The sequence below is a fragment of the Bombyx mandarina genome, chromosome 05 (genome assembly GCF_030267445.1).
Source record: "Bombyx mandarina strain Sakado chromosome 05, ASM3026744v2".
Lineage (NCBI taxonomy): Eukaryota > Metazoa > Arthropoda > Insecta > Lepidoptera > Bombycidae > Bombyx > Bombyx mandarina.
In genome coordinates, this window is record NC_143212.1 from 10,628,059 (window position 1) to 10,640,664 (window position 12,606).

Sequence of the window (12,606 nt, forward strand, 5' to 3'; positions counted from 1 at the left end):
AGAATACAATATGGCGTTATATTTGATCGCAATGCACGAAGACGGAACCAATTATGATAATTCTTCGTTTTGATTCGGCGTACGAGATACGCGAAGTTCCGTCTGCCTCAATCGAGAGAAAACTTTCCCTTCATAAACCATACATTTCGGCGTGGTTCCGAATTCAAATTTCCATAACCATAGCAACGAAATCCTTCGAGACCAATCTAAAGTCAAAACATCCCTTTGCTTCGTTGTCTGCAACACCGAAACCCTTTTACCCTACTCCCTATTATCCAGTATGCTTTGACCGTAAATTTTTAAATTATGGCAGGATTATAATATCAAGTACAGCACATAACATACAAAGAATTTGGACATAGACATTGGATTTTTATATTGAAGTAATGTAGGAATATGATCATATTATATTCTTTCAAATTGTATTTTTATTTATTGCTTAGATGGGTGGACGAGCTCACAGCCTCATCACCTGGTGTTAAGTGGTTACTGGAGCCCATAGACATCCACAACGTAAATGCGCCACCCACCTTGAGATATAAGTTCTAAGATCTCAAGTATAGTTACAACGGCTGCCCCACCCTTCAAACCAAAACGCATTACTGCTTCACGGCAGAAATAGGCAGGGTGGTGGTACCCACCCGCGCGGACTCTTAGGAGGTCCTACCACCAGTAATTACGCAAATTATAATTTTGCGGGTTTCTTTTTTATTACACGATTTTATTCCTTCACCGTGGAAATCAATCGTGAACATTTGTTGAGTACCTACGTATTTCATAAAAAAAATTGGTACCCGCCTGAGATTCGAACACCGGTGCATCGCTCAACACGAATGCACTAGACGTCTTATCCGTTAGGCCACGACGACTTCAACACCGGATTTTTATACTTGATTCCCAACTTGATGAACAACATCTAATTAAAATTTCAAATACACTCATACAAATAAACAATGTATTTTTTTTGTAGGTACTTCCCAGCGAAAATTACTTTTTCGCACCACGACCTCAAATATATTTCATAATACATTCAGTGTCTTATGCAAAAAAAAAGTCTCCCCCTGATTTTAGATTTATGCGAGTTTCATGTTCAGAATTTCTCACAGCCTCAGCAGCCCTCTGCTCGCGCTTCCAAAGTAATTTACAAACGAAAGATGTTTTATGTCTATTTGATACGTAGCACATTTTTTGCCGTATTGTTATGCAAAAGATAATGTTATGTTTGGAGAGTGATATGAAAAATAAAATGCCTAATAAACATGTGTTTTTTCCTTGTGGCTGTCTTAAGGTTCATTGCCTACGTGTCTCATTCTATAACACCTTAAATATCAGATCAATCCATCATTTTACTTAAATTGTCTGGAAGTGTAATGAATTAGATACATGGGTGTTCGGAAGACATTTAGGTCCTAAAGAGGAATAACCCACCCCAGTAATAAACTATCTTTACTAACTACTCGATTAATTATTTCTACCATCACATTACTAATATAATAATTATGTAAATTGCATTGTTTTTTTTTTGTCCTACCTATGCTGACAGCCTTAAAAGGCCATATCAGCGCAGCTTCGCAGAATCTACCACCGGATCGGAAACGCGACCCACTGAGAAGATCCGGCGAGAAATTTAGTTGGCTGTGTCTATGGATTAATTTACTCGCCGAACCCTTCGTCGCAAGCGACGGGTGCGGCGAGGACGGTGACCGGTGCTTAAGATAATTATTGTAAAAGATTCGGGACGAAGGAGCTTTAAGAAAGAAAGAGATAGAATACGTTTCTAGGCAAACAAAGGATAAAATTCTAGACAGCTTACAATGCCTTCTTTTAATAGCAAAGTATAAAAGTACATACCTCGATTAGTATGACGGGTGAACAAGTTGTCAGACACGATCCACCTATATAGTGTTAAATAATTACCAGAAACCATAGCCAATGTGAATTATTTCCTACATTAAGTGGGTATCCGACCAATGCCAATTGTGACAATTTTATTCCACGACCTTATTCCTTCACTTTAGAAGTCATTACCACAACCCCAGGATTCACTCTAGATATGTTCACATAGGCGAAGCTGCCGGCAAAAAGCTAACTATGGTGTTATCACTTATAACACCATAGTTATACTTAATTCTACGTATAATTTCACAGTGTAGCAGATTCTGAGTAATATTTTTTGCGAACGCTAATGCATTTGATATTAGAGGAAGTCGTCAGGGCCACAAATGGTCGCCAAGTTGCCAACTACGGAAATTGTGTACCATGGCTTAGAGACACATCGAGAACAAAGCAATATTTGTCAAGTGATATATTCCTTTTCTAAATGTAAGACGACCAGCATACGTCATTTTCTTTGTCTATGAGTTGATAGATAGGTTCGAAACGCTAGATGCAAGAGGAGATTCCCTTCAAGTTATCTATCTAAAGAGCACGAAACTCGACCTTAATCACTGATATTTCAAGATTCACTGGTTTTTCACTGGTGGTAGGACCTCTTGGGAGTCCGCACGGGTAAGTACCACCACCCCGCCTATTTACGCCGTGAAGCAGTAATGCGTTTCGGTTCGAAGAGTGGGGTCGCCGTTGTAACTATACTGAGGTCTTAGAATTTATATCTCGAGGTGGGTGGCGCATTTACCGCTCCAGTAACCACTTAACACAAGGTGGGCTGTGAGCTCGTCCATACAGCGAAGCAATAAAAATTAAAAACAATTATTTTAGGTATCACATTTTCTGTTTTGTTAGGTTTTTTTTTGTCTTCAATAAAGGTTTAACAAATCTATTTTCAAAATTTATTTATCTATCGTGTTGGACGAAATTATTTGATTTTCTAAAAGCAACAACGATAATCTTGTCCACAAAAATTGCCTGCTCTCGGTGTAAGCAACACGTTAGAACATTAGCCGTTATAATAAAAGGGACAGCCGCCCTTATTTCTTGTGAAGGTTGCGGCCGATTTAATGTTGTGGTCGAATTAGAACTATTGCCTTTTACGAGTTCCTATAAAGAATTATATTCCGCGGTTACGGAAAAGCGCTCAGGTACGCAGTATTGTAAAGAATTTACAATCGATTTCCTTTTTCTTTTTCAACATATTGAAATTCATAGGCACAATCTTATGCAGCTTTTTGAAGAAATTATTCCTGATTTACTTCTTGAATCGCTTTTTACTCAAAGTCAAACAAATGTGATTATACTTAGTCCAATAAATCATTAAAGGCGTTGATCATTGGCAAAATGTTATTCTAAACTGAGCTTACTGGTGGTAAAACGTCTTATGAGTCCGCACGGGTAGGTACCACCACCCTGCCTATTTTTGCCGTGAAGCAGTAATGCGTTTCGGTTTCAAAGGTGGGGCAGCTGTTACTAGGCTGCACTAAAAGTATCGGGAATGGAATATTTCCACTGTTCCTGTCATATTAAAATCTTTTTAATTGAAAACTCCTTGGTTTTAAAAATCGAATACCATTTATTTATTTAAAAAAAGATTCTCGGTCTTGTCGCGAGGTTTTGTCAAACTTGTTTAGTCGTTGAGAAAATGGAATTGACTCGAGAAAATTCAAGAGCGATGATTTATTATGACTTTCAAAGTGTTTTAACACAAAAACAGTGTGTTGACCGGATGATTTCTGCATTTGGTGATGAAGCCCCATCCAAAACCACAATTTATCGCTGGTTTGCTGAGTTTCAACGTGGACGTGTCAAGCTCAGTGGTGATCCCCGTCAAGGTCGTCCAAAAACTGCAGTCACCCAAGAAAACGTTGCTGTGCGTAAGCTGATTGAGGAAGATCGACATGTGACATACCGCGAAATTCAGGCAACTTTAGACATTGGCATGAGTCAAATACAATTAATCTTGCATGAACAATTAGGTGTAAAAAAGTTGTTATCCCGATGGATACCGCATTCGCTCTTCACAGAGAGTATCCATAATGCGTTTGAAGAGCAAAAAACGGCACGCGTTACTTGGTGCGTCAGAACTCTCGAAAGATTCCACGCAGGATCCTCAAATACTGTATACAACATTGTATCAGGTGATGAATCCTGGATATACGCGTACGAACCCGAAACAAAAAACCAGTCACGAGTTTGGGTGTTCGAAAATGAGTTAAAGCCAACAAAAATTGTTCGTTCACGGAGTGTTGCAAAAAAAATGGTGGCCACGTTTGTCTCCAAAACCGGCCATGTTACGCCTATTCCTTTTGAGGGACAAAGAACGGTTAATGCAGAATGGTATGCTAGCATTTGTTTGCCACAGGTCGTTTCCGAACTCCGTAAAGAGAACTGCAACCGCCGCGCCGCATCATCCTCCATCACGACAATGCGAGTTCTCACACCGCGCACAGAACAAAAGAGTTTTTAGAGCAAGAAAACATAGAATTATTAGACCATCCGCCGTACAGCCCCGACCGAAGCCCTAATGATTTCTATACTTTCCCTAAAATAAAGAATAAAATGCGTGGACAGAGATTTTCATCACCTGAAGAAGCTGTGGACGCCTACAAAACGGCCATTTTGGAGACCCCAACTTCCAAATGGATTGGTTGCTTCAATGATTGGTTCCATCGTATGGAAAAATGTGTCAAATTTCGCGGAGAATACTTCGAAAAGCAATAAATACATTTTTAAATAGTAATGTTGTGTCACTTCGTTAATTCCCGAAATTTTCAGTGCCGCCCTCGTATGCTATAAAAATTAAGACCTTGGAACTCAGGTCTCGAGGTGGGTGGCGACCACTACGTCGTAGATGGGTTCCACTAACCACTTAACACCAGGTGGGCCGTGGGCTCGTTCACGCTTCTAAACAATAAATAAATGAATATATGTGGGACTACAGTAGAAAACTGTTGGTTAACTCTGTTAAAATCGCGGACCGTCCACGACTACATTCCAAGGCACGCGCATCCGTCAATCTGTCAATAATTACATCAACGTACTCATCAACAGTACTAACTACGAGGATTCCTTCGATATCATGAGTTTGCCTAGTTGAAATATAATGTCGTTATTTACATATTCGTAACATGAAGAGCAATCAATTTAAATCAATGTTTTTTTACTTTGACGAGTAATAATTGAATTCTTGATTAAAAGCGTCATAATTCAATTGTTACATATACGATAGACTTTTTATAGGTCTTTTTTCCGCAGATTCTGTTCATTTATTACATGACATAGCGATAACCTTGTGAAAATATTGTAGATAAAAAATGACGAAAAACACACTCCTAACGACTTGAATACAATGACTTTGAGTTTTTATAACCACATTAATAGACAGGCAAATTGTTACCAAACGAACAAGTCTATTCCAGATTTAATAGTAACTTTAAAATAATAAATCTTCGCATTTTTATATGAATTTGAAATTAGGTACTTAATTTTAACTTAAGCACATAATGTGTTTTAATATTCCACTTTTTCTTTTTAAATATTATAGATGATAAACTGAATTAAAGTCACATTAATTAAGACACTGATCACCTATTCCTGTTATTGAATACCCGTTATCGGTGAGTCAAAGCAAGCCGATCTGTATTTTAATAAAATTACTTCTACTAATATAAATTTAAAAGTAGTGCGCTACTGGACTAAAAAAAAAACGTGTGGCACTCGGGAACTGCCGCACTAAAGCTATTGCATAGCATTTTTTATCAATTTATGCAATTATAATTAGACAATGATAATTTAATATTAAAACAATAATAAAACAAGACCACGCTATATTAAGCATTAATAAAAACAAAACCTTAACTGTCCCCTTCACACTCATAAGCTAAACCGCGCGAGAGAGAGATGGGTAGACTTTTCATGATGCGCATGCAGTGTCACGTCACGCCACGCCACTAACACTATACAAGCGCAACGTGTGAATGTGTTGAACGCGAGCTATATGGTAGGCGGAGTAAGAAATGTAATGTTTTTTTCGTTACGGAATTTCATGATTCGGTCGCCGCGCTCAAGGCCAGCGATAAAAGCTATGCAATAGCTTAAAAACAAAATTTCTAGAAAGCTCAAGCTAATTTTACTGAGTGATCTTATCAATCAGTCCCCAGTGAATTGACCTATTTTTGTGAAACGTTTCGCGGTAAAAAGTATCTTAATCTAGTAACTAAAAAGAGGTTAATCGCATGAAACGAGTCAAGTATTGGCTATAAAAGAAAAGTGGATTGGATCGTTTTCGCGAATACTGATAGAAAATGAATTTCGTATCTATAAGGGTTTTGTTTGAAATCTACCATACTGCATACTGAGAACCCGCATATATGTAACTATAAACATTCTATTTCGAAATCAAGGCATACGTTGAGCTTTGAGCGGTTGGAAACTACACTACAGCTGAGACTTCAAAAATAAGATGGTTCGCTGAAACACGTTTTCACGAATCACGCAAAAGGTCCTAAAGCATTAAAATTTATGTATGTATAGACAAAAAAAAACGAGTAGACAGACGTATACGAGCTCCACAGACCACCTAATGTTAAGTGATTACTTAAGCCCATAGACCTCAACAACATAAATGCTGCCATTCACCTTGAGAATAGTTCTAAGGCTTAGTTTTACGTTGTAACGACTGCCCCACTCTTCAAACCGAAACGCGTTACTGCTTGACGGCAGAAATAGACAGGGTGGTGGTATCCTTGGGTGCGGACTCACAAGACGTTCTACCATCCGTAATTATGCAAATTATAATTGTATCATTAGTTTGATTGGTTATTGGTTTTATTATATGATGTTATTCCTTCATCATGGAAGTCATTCGTGAACTAGTTAAGTGTGTATTTTATTAGAATAATTGGTATCTGCGTGCGGAATTGGAACAATGACATAGTCGTATCGTTCGATACGAATACTCCTTCATATCTTGGTGAAACCGGAAAGGCCTCCGGTCCACTAGAAATCCTTCATTAATAAATAAAAAATACCGGGCTTAGACGAACCTCCGATCCTTTAGTCAGGTCGACTTCATTATTTCAATTATTTCAATGTGAAAAAAATAGCATCAAAAAGTTATAACAACTCCATAATATAAAATACTGTTCACAGGAATCCAGTTTATCTGTTACACAGTTAAATTAGTAACGCTATTCACAGTTAAAGAGGACAAACACGCGGACATACGAAGACATTTCAAAATGGATTTAGCAGCGAAATTGTACCAATTAAAAAATACTTGAATAACAAGAATGAGGTTGCCTATTAACCGTCTCGTTTCATTACTTAATGGTTAAATAGCAGACGTACTAATTAATGGTAATTTCCCGCACTTTTTATGACCGCTCTTATTCTATTTTCCGTTTGTATTCCATATTGATAAACGTTTAATAAATTCAGGAGGAGAAGCATTGACACCAACCTCGCCATCTTCCTTCCGATATGACGTCATAGTCGGAGTCCTTTGGAATCGGCTGAATCATGCACTTGTGTCTAATGACTTTTATGCAAAATGACACAGAAAGACGAATGTGGCTTAAAGCAAACCTTAAGGTCTTGAAGATCTGGGCATTTGTCAAACAACTTAAACTTATTATAGGGCTTATTCAGGATTAATTTCCATCGTAGTATATCCGATTTTGAACAGGCTAGATTATCATTCGCACTTCGAACTAAGTCGGCGTCTCGAGATATATTATCATTATAGGTCACTAAATTCAGCACAAACTACTCATTTTTCATATGAGCTCGAAACATCTATATCATAATAACTGTGTTGGAGTGTTAGAGACAGACGGACATAAATTAAAGTCACACATTTTCCGCCAATCTTTTGATCTTTGGGAATCATTATTATGGAGTATTTAATTCTGGAACCGTCCGCAAAAAAGGACGTTGGTGAGGTTTTACCGATTTTTTCTGATTAGATTTTTCTTAGCAATCATCTGCCATTATTTTAATTTCAGCAATTGGACACATTATTTACGTTGACCATATGTGTGTATCATTGTCCAAGCAGTGGCTAAGGTCTCAATCGCTTTGGAATATCAGTTCTTATCTTCCGAAGGTATCTTATTTCCGATAGATTTCCGATCAGCAGTGGCCCCACTAAGAATCCGTTCTGACAATGATTCATTTAATATTTAAAAAACAACACACCTACACTCATGCATGAGGTACTTTGAAATGTACAATTCACTTCATTCCAAAGCCACAAAGCGTGACCCTTCGGTGTCATCATATTCTTTGTACATAATTTCCCGACGCGCATACCTGCCGATGCAAAACACATTTCGACTACATCGAAGCGTATTTATTTGTGTGCACAAATCATCTAATGGAAAAGAATGGTCGTAACTGCCATAAATTTCTATGAGAAATCTCTTCTAGCGTATATGCGGAAGGAGTTTCGAAATAATAGATAAGATTGATGAAGAAGAACCACAGATGTTTATTAGATAAGTAATTTACAGAACAGTCAGTCACCGAAAGTATAAGTATAAGTATAAGTATAAGTATAAGTATAAGTATAAGTATAAGTATAAGTATAAGTATAAGTATAAGTATAAGTATAAGTATAAGTATAAGTATAAGTATAAGTATAAGTATAAGTATAAGTATAAGTATAAGTATAAGTAAAAGTAAGTAATAATTACAATTGTAAATGTAAGTTCACTTGTAAATTTTAATGTAACAACATTGAGTGCTGAGACATAAAATTAGTACTCAATAACGATAATATAGAACAGTGACTGTGATCTAATATCTTTTTAAAAACTAACATAATAATATAACGATTTATGATCATCGAATGCAACAACTAGAAGTTGCATTCGGACAGCAATAATGTATTCGTTTCACGCAACATTAGACTAATCGATTACCCGAATTAATTCGTACGGCAATTACAAATCGTCCGTGTTAATATTCATGATTTATGTAAGTGTGAACTGAATTATTTCATTACAGTATAACTTTAGTGAATTTCTTTGAAATGAAAAAAAAAACAGGGAGGGAAGGGAACTTAGTCTGAGCGTGTTGTTAATGTAGTCAAAACTTAACCGATTAAATGTCAAATAGCGAGTGTGTGTTTTTAATTTTTATTCATAATTAAATTTAGTGATATAGCCAAAAATAGGATACTTATGAAATATGTATTTCTATACAGGTAAAATAGCTTCGTCATATTTGTTATTATGTTTTCTAAATGACAGAAAATTAGAAAACAAAATTGACATAAAATAATTATCACAGCTGAGGAATAATTTGAGATGATTCCATCATCTCGTTTTTACTATCGCACCGCCCGCCACCGGAGTAGAGTTCATCCATACTACCTGGAGCGACTGCGTTCATCCACAGTGCGTTTCCAGAGATCTATTTTGCCACGTACCATCCGGCTTTGGAATGAGCTCCCCTCCACGGTGTTTCCCGAGCGCTATGACTTGTCCTTCTTCAAACGAGGCTTGTGGAGAGTACTCAACGGTATGCAGCGGCTTGGCTCTGTCCCTAGCATTGCTGTAGTCCAAGGGCGACGGTAACAACTCTCCATCAGGTGGGCCGTATGCTCGTCTGCCTACAAGGGCAATAAAAAAAACTGTCATTATTGAAGATATCAAATCGTGTCAAATAAATCCAGAAACCTTACTTACTTTTGACCGCTTATGTTATATAACTGATATAAGTTATAACATATTAGCTGGAAGCTGGATATAAATCTGATATAACATATTATTATTATGAGCTATTTTTAGTGTCGGTCACGTATCGTATGATTCGTGCGTGCGATTTTTTTCAAATTACTAGAGTCTCCGTCCTGATTACTACAAGTAGGCAGTGCCATACAAGTAATCACGGCGATGTAATTACATTTTTTAAATAGTCTTTGAGCTGTTGTTATGTGTTACTGTTTTTAATTATTGATAATACTTGCTTTATTTTATTGCCCGTGTAGGCAGACGAGCATGCAACCCACCTGATTGTGAGTGTTTACCGTCGCCCATGGACTTCAACAATGCCAGGGACAGAGCCAAGCCGCTGCCTTCCGTTAAAACAGTTACCGTTAAACCTGCTTTTGTATATTTATATTTTAGGTTTTTCTACCGACCGTTTCAAGTAAAATATGCCTTATAAAGCTCATGTAACTTTGAAATCACTCGTAAACAGTTAAATTTAATAAAGCTCTTTCACATTCACATTCATTAGCATTAACATTAACATGAAGAACCCGGCAAAATTTAATGACCCTTAAAACAATTGAAGTCACTAGTGTTTCAACTATTATTAATAATGTGCGTTATAGCTAATGATTATTATCAACGTAATTCTAAATTACCTTTATGTCATCTATGACGGCAAACGTAAGCTTAGGTAATCAAACTTTTCATTCGAATTCTAATTTATTTCTATATTAAGATGTTTTTCTCAAACCATCGTCAATAAGCTTCAAGTAGTTAAATAATTACAACGCTTAAGCAGAATAGATGGCCGAAAGAGGACTCGACGAGCATAGTGGTTTTCAGAGCAGAAATTAGAGGGTGCCTACCCCTTGTGGGATTTATTAGTAATAACGATTGTTTTTGGGGTGTGGTTCGGGGGGATTTGAAGGTGAATTTATCAAATTTCTTTATCATGAAAGTCGTTCATGAACATGTTACTTTCTGGTGGTGGGACCTCTTGTGACTCCGCACGGGTATGTACCACCAACCCGCCTATTTCTGTCGTGAAGCAGTAATGCGTTTCAGTTTGAAGGACGGGGCAGCCGTTGTAACTATACTAAGAACTTAGAACTTATATCTCAAGGTGTCTCAAGGTTGTAGATGTCTATGTACTCCAATAACCACTTAACACCAGGTGGGCTGTGAGCTCGTTCACCCATCTAAGCAATAAAATATAACAAAAATGTTAAATACGTATTTCTTTTAGAAAAAATAGTATCAAACTTAGTACTCAAATACCAGCATAGTCGCATAGCTTGATACGAGTCTATCGTCTTATCCTTTAGATCACAATGAACGAAGGAATGAATGAATGAACGTAAGTAGGCGAAGTCTACGATTTATCTGATCGTAAATGTTTACAATCGCTCATGGACTTCAGCAATGCGAGGGTCACGGCCAGGCTGCTTCCTTTCCAATCCCGTTCGTTTGGTTGCAAATATTATCTTTATAACAAACTAGCGACCCGCCCTCGCTTCGCTTCGGAAACATTAAAACACACATGAAACCAAAAAAATAAAATATTTTTTTTTTTTTAAAAAGTAGCCTATGTTCATCAGGGACAATGTCGGCTTCTAATGGAAAAAGAATTTTTCAAATCGGTCCAGTAGTTTCGGAGCCTATTCGAAACAAACAAGCAAACAAATCTTTCCTCTTTATAATATTAGTATAGACTAGCTGACCCCGGCAGACTTCGTAGTGCCTCAATCGATAAATAAAAACTTAAACTTTTGTATAAAATAAACTTAAAACAAACAAAAGGAATCCGTCAGACGGGAGACACATCAAAGGAAAAACAAAATTGTTATTTTTATTTAATTCCGAGCATTTTCATATTTATTTACCTTTTAAGCCTTCTCTGGATTTCCACAAATAATTCAAGACCAAAATTAGCCAAAGCGGTCCAGCCGTTCTCGAGTTTTAGCGAGACTAACGAAGAGCAATTCATTTTTAGATTTTTCACGTTCCTTCTTCTGAGGGCTCCGGACACATGACCTCATCACCCTATTGAAAATCTATTGATATTTCCTCCCTTCGTGGCGTAATGTTGAAATTAATGACTCCGTCCCAACCCCGAGACGTTTCACAAAATTAACTCGGATAAGGGTTTAAATCTGATTGGTGTTGTTGTTTTAATAATTATATTTGGTTAGTGGTAAGTATTAGCTCAAATTGATTCTGAGAGGGTCAATTACAAAACAAAAAAAAGTGGCGTTTTGAATTATTAAAAATGAAATCTGAATACACGAGGCGTAAGTGATTCTATCGAAAAATAATTCAGGGTGTATATGAGTCGTCTATTATCAAAGGTGGCAATCTGTGCATTTGGACAAAAAAATGTTATTGATATGTCAATACAGATTGATTTGAATATAATCGTCTCCTTCAAAGAATACGGTTCAAAACCTGCATTAAATAAAGGTTAATACTTAACCTGTTATTTATCTAAGATGTTCAGAAGAGTTTTGTGACTGCCAATGGAACACAAAGTCAATAATTCGTTTTTCTGATTTACCAATAATTGTCCAAAGGTCACATTGCCGGCTTTGATAATAGTCGACTCAATTATGATAGTTTCATGATTATGTTCTTTTTAAAAGTTAAAAAAAATCTGAAACGAAAATGATTCAATACCAAGTTACACATATTTTAGATTTTCAAAGGAATCTTTTACTAGGTATAGTATTTCAATGTATTACCTACATATTCATTAAGAGAACAGCCAATCAATCAATACACAGTTCATAGAAGCAGTCATCAATCATCTAAGTCCTAATCAATTACTCTATACTCAACTCCTAAAATATGAGCGAACGTTCATTCGAAATGTCAAGTGAAGTAAATACATTATAAGCCATTTTCAAATGTTAAAACCACACCCGTGAATTCCTACTCCATATATTGATACTATGTATAATATATTATTATTTTCGTATTACAACGTAGTTAAATCTAG